Genomic DNA, 9,931 nt, shown 5'->3' with positions numbered 1-9,931 from the left:
GCTTATGAACTTGATTAATAGTTGACTGTCTCACAACCGTGACATTGCAGGGACATGCCATGTAAAAGCAGCCCTATTCATTTCAACCCATTTTTGAGGGAAAGAAATTACTGTCAATTATCATAACCATCAGAATCCCCCAGAATGCCAAGATATTAGGGGTGTCAACAATAATCGATTCGGCGATGCATTGCAATGCGGGACATGCACGATTCAGCATCGATGCGGCAACGTGCCATAATCGATTATGTCACTGTTTATTTTTTGGCCTCAAATAAAGTTGTTAAGTTTCAATTACCTCCGGGGGCATTTCCGGAGCAACGACATGCGCAGCCTGTAGCCGCTAAGTGGCAGCACCAGCAGTAGCAGTGTTGCCGCTGACTTTCTTTTTCCTTTTTTTTTTTTTTTCTCCACCCGCGGTCGGGTTGAGAATTAATTAATTAACGCTCATGAGTCCGGCCGTGTTGGGTCCGAGATTCAACAAGCCGGTCGGGTTTTACCGTTACTACAGACAGTATGCCCGTTATCACCAATAAACACAGTAGAGGAGGGGGAGTGACTGAGCTCAGGCTGTGTAAGGGGGGGGGGGCTGCCGTGCCGTGTAAAAAACAACAACAACAAAAAAAAGTGTCACGACTTCCTGTATCTGGCCCTTCAAAATAAAAGCCCCATAGTCTTTCATATAGTTCAGTCATGACAAGACACGGCTCCAAAGGTTTGTTTGTTTTTTCCTGCGACCAATCCAATGAAATTTTTGTCAGCTAATTTTGGGGGGCAGCCCTAGAAGTGATTTATGTTTTCTTTTTCAGGTTTGAAAATGCCATATCCAATACCCTGTACCATTCAATTTTATTTTATTTAATGACATTTATGTCAAAGATACAGGAGAGTGATAATACACACACATAGCAGCCGATAAAATCTGTTGTTCAATATCTCATGACTGATGAAAAATTTGCCGTGTTGTGTGCAGTAGAATTTTGATGCATTGCAATGCATCGCAATGCATCGTAGAATCGAATCGAATCGTTACCTGCTGAATCGTAATCGAATTGAATCGTGAGGGCAGTGCCAATGCACACCCCTACAAGATATTATTTACTGTCATTATCATACATCCCTACTCTGAACTACACTGCTTCCAAAAGATACTGTATCATCTAATATGGTGTTTGATGGTGGTGATGTGCAATATGCTGGTCCGAAATTTCCCACAATTCAATTGACTGGAGATTTTCATACACTTCAACCCTACCCTACTGTAACATAGTTGAGGATGGACTGTCCTTGCATTGCATTGACACAGGCATCACAGCCAGACAGTTATTACCGCACCGTGAAATTCTTTGACCGGCACAAGACAGACTCATGTTTTCATTCATCAAGAATTAAAGTCAGAGGTTCGAAGACGATCACATACCGTCGTAGTTCCGACCATAAACGGTGATTCAGCGGCGTTATTCTCATGACTCGCCACGAAACCGAAAGTAAAGAAACGCTGGTCGGCTCGACGAGCATCTCCGCCACCACTAATAAAAACAAAATAACGATAGAGACAAAACGATATATTTATCGAAAATGGGCCCATTAACAAGTGTGGGTAGCGTAGATTCATCCACATTAACTTGAGACTTTTTTTATAACCAAATAGAAACTCCTCGTTGTCCCTTTAACATTAAAGATCCGCCTCAACAAAATAATAGAACAGACAAAAATCTAATCACGACAAAAACAGAACAAAAATAAACATTCATTATTGTTTCAAATCAATGTAGAGGGCAAACAGACTGAAATTGAGCTAAATCAAGGCAATGTTAGCTAATTATAATTGGCTCTAGTAATCGGAAAAAAAAATATGGGGCTGATCTGTGTATTAACATCATGCCGATAATTATCCGTACCGATAGTTCTTTTGCATCCCTAATTATCACTTGAAGAGCCTTTTGCTATCAGGATTTTAAAAAATCGACTTGCCCTGCTCAGCAGATTTAGACTTATTTTGTACTATGTACCTTGAACCACATTCATTATGTCTCTCTAAATTTCTTCTTAATTGGCCATGTGTGTAGATCATCAAAGAAGACATGGAATATGAACAGAAATTGGGGGCAGATGTTCAGATGCCCCAGTTGCCAGCCAGGTGCAATTCTGGGAGTTCTTCGGTATTTTTGAAAGACACATGGAATGCTGAATAAATCAGATCATAACTGGGATACTAGTGTCAGTGTCATTTTTAGAAAATGACCTCAAATTAGTGTCATAAACCAAATTTCTGTCAAGGCATTTTCCCAAGCTTAAAACTGTAGTGTAAAGAGAGAGATCAAAGCTCTATTTGTCCAGGAATGATATGGCCTGAGGTCATAAAGCGGTAGCCTGCTGGGTTCACCCTTTTCCTTTCTGCAGCCAAGCACTGCACCAGAGTGGGAGAAATCTGTGGGAGTGACCTTTGGCAAAGCACTTCACTCCCTGTCTGAGTGTTTAAAGGTTTTATGTTAAGGTCAAGTGTATGAGACTCATATCAACTGGGTCCCATTGGCAGGGGCCGGAGAACTATGTGCTGCACACTCTTAGCAAAAGGTTGTTGTTGTTTTTTGTTTTTTTACAAAAGCTAAAACTGTTGTAGGCTACAGTACATACAAGGATTGCTGTTCAATATTGCACAGCACAAGTGTAAACTGATTGGGGAGAGACATCAATCATCAGCCAATTTAATAATCTAATAATGATTCTAGTCATTTTGAGAAAGAAATACTGCCTTTTGGTTTCAGCTTCACAAATAGGCTATGAGAATTTAATGCTTTTGTTCATTGTTAACAGAAGAGACTTTGGTCATTTTAAATTGTCCACTCAGGCTACTGGCAACAGCGGTCAAACGGTCAATGGAGAAAATGACTGGTGCATTTACACAAAAATAAAAGCTTCAGGTCTACTTTGTCAAGATTTCTGTTAAAGGCACACGTACAAATTATGATTCAATAAAACTCATAGAGAATATTTAATAGTACAGTCCATTTACATGCATCTAAGAGGGACGAGTCATAAAGGTGTTGCTGCACCTTTAACTGTCAAATAGTGGTGTTTATCTTCACTGGCCTCACAATTCGATTCGATTACGATTCACCAATCTACGATTCGGTTTGATTAGATTATACGATGCATCCTCAATTTTCTATGTTGGCACACAGGACGAATCTGTATGATGATACAATCAGATCAGCTGTGTAAAAAAAACAAGGATGTGGGACTTTGAAACATCCTGAATGCTATGAGTGACAAGCAAACAGCCAATCATCCAACAGCTGTGTAGTTCGGTTGCATGTCTGTTTATTGACAACAGGAGAGGAGACTTTAAACTAAAAAGGACACGTTAGCTTGTCGGTATGGTAACGGAGGACTTTAGAAATTTAGAAATTGAGAAATTTAGCGGTGGCGGCCGCCAAATGTTTGAATTTAAAAATCAATTATGTGACATAACTGCATCGATTCAGAATCGTCCAATAAAGAATCTCGATGCATCTTTGAAACGATTATTTTCGGCACCTCTACTGTCAAAGTACAGTTTTACTCCCTGTTACCTGTGGCAAGATCAAAAAGCACATTGTGACATTTTTCAAAGCTTCAAGATGGACTCAGATGATGAACAATGAGAACTGGAGTGTAAAAAGAGAGAACATAGAGGAGTGAAAAGACAAGTGGAAAACCAAGGACTGAAATCTTCTCCTTTAAAGGATTGTCCTCTGAAACAACTGTGACATTTCAAAAGGCCAGACTTCCTGAGAGGCATCGACTCTCCCTCCATTAGAGGAGAGCACTCCATGATTACACATATCAATAACATCAGACCACAGACCCTGTGTGTTAGATAATGCTATGTACCATATATGTTTATGTGAGTCTGTGTGTCTGTGTTTTGTATGTCTGTGCAAAAGAGAGAGAGATCTGCAGCTCTTAAAGGATGCTGGTCAGTCAGTTGACATAACCAGATTAAATCAGACAAACAGGATGTGTCTTTACTGGCATTTAGTGTTTCTGAGAAATTTAGCTATAACTCACAAACACGTGTCACATTGTGTCTGTGTTTGTGAGCTCAGCTTTTGGATGATAACTAGCAGCCAGCCCAACACATCACACACACAAACAAAATAGACGGGCTGGAACAGTAATTTAATTGACCGGTGTTAAGTGTTTTTCTGCCTATTTTCCAGGGACAGGTGTGGCCACTTGTTTCAACCTCCACCTCTATTTGAGGTGAATATTTAAACCTTAATAAAGATGCTTTAATACTGGCTTCAGTGTCATTTGAAGTGTACAAAGAAAAAATTCAAATGATGCACAGTAATTGTTGGCGACGTAAAAATACAAACTCAAAATGGTAAGAAAATGTAATGAAGACTAAAAATAAAGATAAAATAATAATAATTTAAAAAGAATATAAAGGAATGAATACATTTAAAAGTAAGAATAAAAAAGGAATAAAATACATTTAAAAAATAAGAAAGAGCTATAAAAAAGCAAACAGAAAAAGCAAGAAAAAAAGAGTAAGGACATGAAACAGTATTTGAGTGTTAGGAGCTCCTGTTAAAAGATATTAGTGTCCTTATTTAGTGCAATGTACACCATCCACAGTGGTGTCCTTATTAAGTGCATCACACAACAACGCGTGCCAACATGTGTCAAGTGCCGCCCAATCACACTGCAGTGTGTCAATGACAGGAGATTCCTGCTGAAGGAGTAGAAAGTAGGAACGTACGGCTAGTGTGACTGGAAGTAGAGCACTGAAACTAAATAGTGTACTGTTAAGTCAATCTCAGATCAGGGCTTTCTTTTTGTTATAGTAATGTACAAACTGCAAACTTTACAAACTAGGTTATTACTGGTTTTAGCTGACCTGTCACAAGTTCAACAGTGGCCATAAACTGAACCAGGGTTTGAGGTTCCCACCAACTCTAGATTAGGGGTGCAACGGTACAGGTAGCCCACGGTACGGTCCGTACCTCGGTTTTCGGGTCACGGTTTTCAGTACAGTTTCAGTACGTGTGTTGTGCATAGAACATTTTTTCTCCCAAAATAATGTTTAAAATCTTATTTCCTTGTAGAGCTCTCCCTCTCTCACACACACAAACACATAGACAACGGACCTGTCTGTGAACAGCCCCTCCTCTCTGTGCACACTCTGAAGCCCCCTTCAAACAGACATCAGGCTACATTGCCATCAAAGAAGACCCCTGACTCTGCCGGAGCCGCCAGTCTCTCACAGAAAAAAAAAAAATTATTATTATTATTATTATTATTATTATTATTATATTTTTTAACAGCATTTCACCATCTCTTATCTCTGTCAGTCAACCCCTCCTCCTGCTGGACTCGGTCTCTTTCTCGAACGCACGCACACACGCATGGACAGGTGTCAAGCTGGAACACTAATAAACTAAATGTGCTAAATCGCTAATTGTACAGTGTTTAAATTACCCCGCGATCACGATCAGCGGCCGCTTGTACTGCCGCCTGTTTGTTTTCTTTTTTTTCCCGCTTCTGTGTGTGAGCTGCACTTTCAACCCAGCCAGAGCCGTAGAGATGGAACCTGGCTCCAGTCGCAGCAGTGAGATAGGGGGTTAGTCACTGTGAGTGGGTGGAGGCACAACAGTGATTGGACATTAACTCGGGGAGGGCTTTCACCTCCCTAGACAGGCACGCACAAACAATTTACCCTTCGCCAACTCCTCCCACAAACGGCTATTGTCCAATCCTACGTTAGCAACCGTAACTATAGGCCTGGCAAGCTTTCGGCAGTTGAGTCATTACGTTTGCTTTTGTGGACACATTTTGAGACTAGGACGAAAAACATTTGTTTGTAGAGAAGGATGTTGTTGTTGCTGCTGCTGCTGCTACTACGGCGACGGCGGCAGCAGCAATATAGAGATGTTCAGATACGAGCAGACTTTTTTTTCGACTTGAGCAAGTGTAAATATGGGGATAACCATATGTTCACCTCCGAAATGACAGCTGTACTTTTAGGGCGTTTACCTGGGCTTTTAGGCGAGGGATCCTCCAGGCAGGGACTGCTTTCACTGACTGATACAGCGGTGGGAGAGAAAAAAACAGCAGCGAAAGCTGTATGTGGTTCACAATCGCCCAAAAACTTGCAGTTTGACAACATTTCATGACCAGTGAGATGACCTAAGTCTTCGTGGGTTGATAGACGGTAAAATGACCAGCCCTTACTGCTGCTCTGTACATTGTCCAGTCGTGTCGTTGAACAGATGTTTTATCCTCCTGCGCGAGTCACGTCACTGAAAACTCTGAATGATCTTTGTGACTTCTTCTCTCTATTATCTCAGAACAGTTTATCCAGAAATCTGCTGATATTTCCTTTGAAATCGATACCAAATATTGCCAGGAGCATGGCTGGGAGTGAAAGCTTGCCCGGCGTAGCAACAGTAACCAAGAGGACGGGGCTTACGCGAAGGGTCAATTGTAAAACCGAAAACCTACGGCCCAAAAGGGGGTATTCTCCCATGTAGGCCGGGCCGAACGGTTCAGTATTTTACCGAGCACCGTTGCCTCCCTACTCTAGATGGATAGCTTCTATGTTAATCTCTTTCAATTTACAATGATTCGCACTAATGTGGACGGTCTGTCTTTGTAGAAAAGGTGCCACTAGCACCAGAGTCAAGTGCAGGCTGTCTGCAGCTGTCAGCAGGCTGATGTTGAGTCTACACTGTAAGAAATGTCCGTAGAAATTACGGTAAAAAACTGTCAAATAGCAACAGTAAAATACCGTAAAATCAAAAATAGTATATCACTGTAGTAAATACACTGAATTACCGTAAATCAAGATACAGTAAATAACTTTAAATTTTACGGTCTTACTAAGTAGAAAATATGGAATTTTACTGTGAATGTTGTAAAAAGTTCGCAAAATTCACGGTAAAATACCATAATGTCACAAGCGTGTAATTACCGTAAAATTGACGGTATCATTCTGTCTGAATTACAGATTTTGCTGGTGTTTACGTTTAAATTTACGGTACACAACCATTAAATCATACCATCATTTCTATAGAAAGTAGAATGTTAAAAAGTATGGTATCAGGACAGGCTGTGGTCACGTGGGCATTGTTCGGGTCGATGTGAAGCACTTAATGCAATAGAAAAACTACATGTTGTCAAAACAGAATTAAGATAAGATTAAGATACTAAGTCAAAATAACATGTAATAGCCTATATGTAACATATATTTCAGAATAAATGTGCAAAAGAGTTTAGGCATAAATATATATTTTTTTAAAATACAAACATCTCTATTGTACAAACATGTAGTCTCCATAACATACCTACACACAGTAAAAAAAAAAAAGAAAGAAAAAAGGAAAAAAAGAAGAAGCTTGAGTCAGCTCTGGCTTGGGTGACCTACAGGTGACCCAGCAGTAACCATAGTAACCCATTTGTTGGGTCAACGGTTGGTTTGCTGCGCGCCACCAAGATCCGTTATTTTTGGCCGGAGCGCCCTTACAACCTGGTTACAACCAAGCTGCTCTGTTGTCAGCCAAAGACGACATAAGTAAAGTGGATTAATTTTATTTTTGATGGAAATGCCCCAGCTTCAGTCTGCAAAAAAGTCTGACTGCTTCAGCAACGAGTGTCAGTGAATCGGACTGGACTTTCTCAGGTTGGATCGATACCAACTGTCCGTGGAAAAGCTACAGATGAACTGTAAGTATTTAAAAATGAGCATGGTTTGTGTTACTTTGGCCGTTTAGCACATGAGCTAGGCTAACGCTAACGATGGCTAGGCTAACGCTAACGACCGTTATGCTAATACAGCTAACGGTCTATTGTTATGCTAATAACGATAACGGTCGTTATGCTAACGCTAACGGTGGATCGTTAAGCTAATAACGCTGACTACTATAGCATGAGACTAGCGTGAGAGACAGGACCTGAGAGTAACCAGAGTTTTTGTGTTTTCTAATCAGAGTAAAGTATGTGGAAGCTAACGTTAGCACATGGAGATAGACGGTCTGAAGAGGAGCCTTGCTCTCATGGAGGTGCAGAAGTTCCTAAGGGAGGCCAACATCATTACTGTTAAGGTAAAGTTATGTGTTACTGTGTTTGTGTGGAAGAGGGAAAATACACCGGCCTAAAACTGCCTTGTTCAGATATCCGTGTAGCTACTTCTGTCCATTATCATTATTACTGAAGTGTTACATGAGTTCATTTTGTGTTCAACATATACTGTACAGAACCATCCCATCCTTAGTTGTACACATTTTTAACACTACAAAATCATTTTACCTTCTCCTCAGCATGGTGCAGCTGGAGAATGCAAGGCAGCCTACTTTGCAGGAATGTGGCATGGCCAGTACATCTTCAGCGTTATCAACACTCAGCTTCAGTGAGTACATTTAAATTGATAGGCTTCTGAACTGGTGCTGCCATTAGCCTAAATGTTTTTGTTTCTTCATACCTGTCAAATATTTACATGGCCACATCAATAATTATGTCTCCCATTTATGTCTACTACCCTATTATCTGGAGTTCCTTAAGGATAAATCCTCGGAACTATCCTTAAAAAAAAACATCAAAATCACCGATTTAATGTCAAATCCAAAGGATTGTGTGTTTTCAGCTGTAGCCTCCACAGTTTCTCCCTCAATCTCTCTCAATCTATTAGATCTGCTAAATCTGTTAACTGTTTTAAGCGCCTCCTGAAATCATATTTATTGGTTGGCCTTTCTATTAGATTTTTTAAACCTACTCTTCATTCACCATTTTTTTTTTCTGTTCCAACTTCTTTTATTAATGTTTTGTTTGTTGTTGTTGTTGCTGCAGGAAGCACTTTGCAACAGTGTGCTATATAATAATAATTATCATTATCATTAACAATGTTTTCTTTGTTGTCTTTCTTTGTCTGGTTGCAGAGAGGTTCATGCCAGTCCACAGTAAACACCTGATTGAAGACTGCTGGTGAATTTTCAAGCAGGAATGATGACAACACCTGCCCAAAGTTTCTTCAACATTGTACCATGTCTGTATGAGACTCTGTCCCACCTGTCTTCAGTCAAGTCTGGACCCAATGACTCAAACACCAGTCTTGTCAAGGCTAATTAGAGGTAAGCAATGGTTTATGTCAGTGTAGCAAATGAGTAGATGCAAGCACAACTCAAACTTCACTCAATCGATCTCCCACAAATGCACGGTGCCAACAGCTTCATACAAACATACAGTAGAAAAAAAAATCAGTATTACGGACAGGATTCAGGATTTTGGCTGCAATTCGACAAGGGTGAAACAAATACTGATGATCATTTAGTCCTGAAAAGTGACAGTTTCTACCTTTTACACTAATACAATAAAATAAATGAAATACTCCTGATGACCTGCAAAACTATATTCCAGAGTGCTGGTTTCATTCTATGTATAGCTCATTGGAGCTCAGTTTAACAACAGAAGGCTGAATTTATCTCTGTAGGCACCATGCTCAGGCACTGCATCAATCTAACCTTTGCTTTGTTTCTGTTTTCTGGCTGCAGAGAGGATCATGCCAGTCTACAGTGGACACCAATTGGACAATATATGAGTCTTCAAGCAGAACTGGTGACTGCTGGATGCTTTAAGTTCCAGTTTCTTGAACACCATGTATATGTTAAGAGCCCTCTTCAGCCAAGTCTGGACTCAGTGACTCATTAGTGTTGATCAACACAGGGCAAGTGGCTCCTTTTTTCATTATGTTTATTTCTTCTATCATGGACTATCCTTCTTCATATGTATGGACACACACTGTCTTTTCAAGATGTCAACACTGCCTTGTGAGTATACTGGACAAGTTCTGTTTTTCACAGAGAATGTGTATATGCAAAGAGAGGTTCTTAAAGTTTATCAATTATAGTCTGTACTTTGGTTTACAATGGGCTTAAAGGACAATTCCAGG

The 9,931-nt window shown here is 40.2% G+C and overlaps 1 long non-coding RNA gene across 1 annotated transcript; it reads left to right on the top strand.

The window, feature by feature from the left end:
• The first annotated feature begins 7,669 nt into the window (after positions 1–7,669).
• On the top strand, positions 7,670–9,553 carry LOC310990863. The gene is made up of 5 exons (XR_014595599.1): positions 7,670–7,713; positions 7,977–8,090; positions 8,307–8,395; positions 8,922–9,113; positions 9,534–9,553. It is a non-coding gene; the product is annotated as an uncharacterized lncRNA (long non-coding RNA).
• The last annotated feature ends 378 nt before the right edge of the window (positions 9,554–9,931 follow it).

This window comes from Trachurus trachurus (assembly GCF_905171665.1).
Source record: "Trachurus trachurus genome assembly, chromosome: 9".
Lineage (NCBI taxonomy): Eukaryota > Metazoa > Chordata > Actinopteri > Carangiformes > Carangidae > Trachurus > Trachurus trachurus.
Note: the sequence above shows the minus strand (reverse complement) of the source record. Positions and strands in the feature narration are given on the sequence as shown.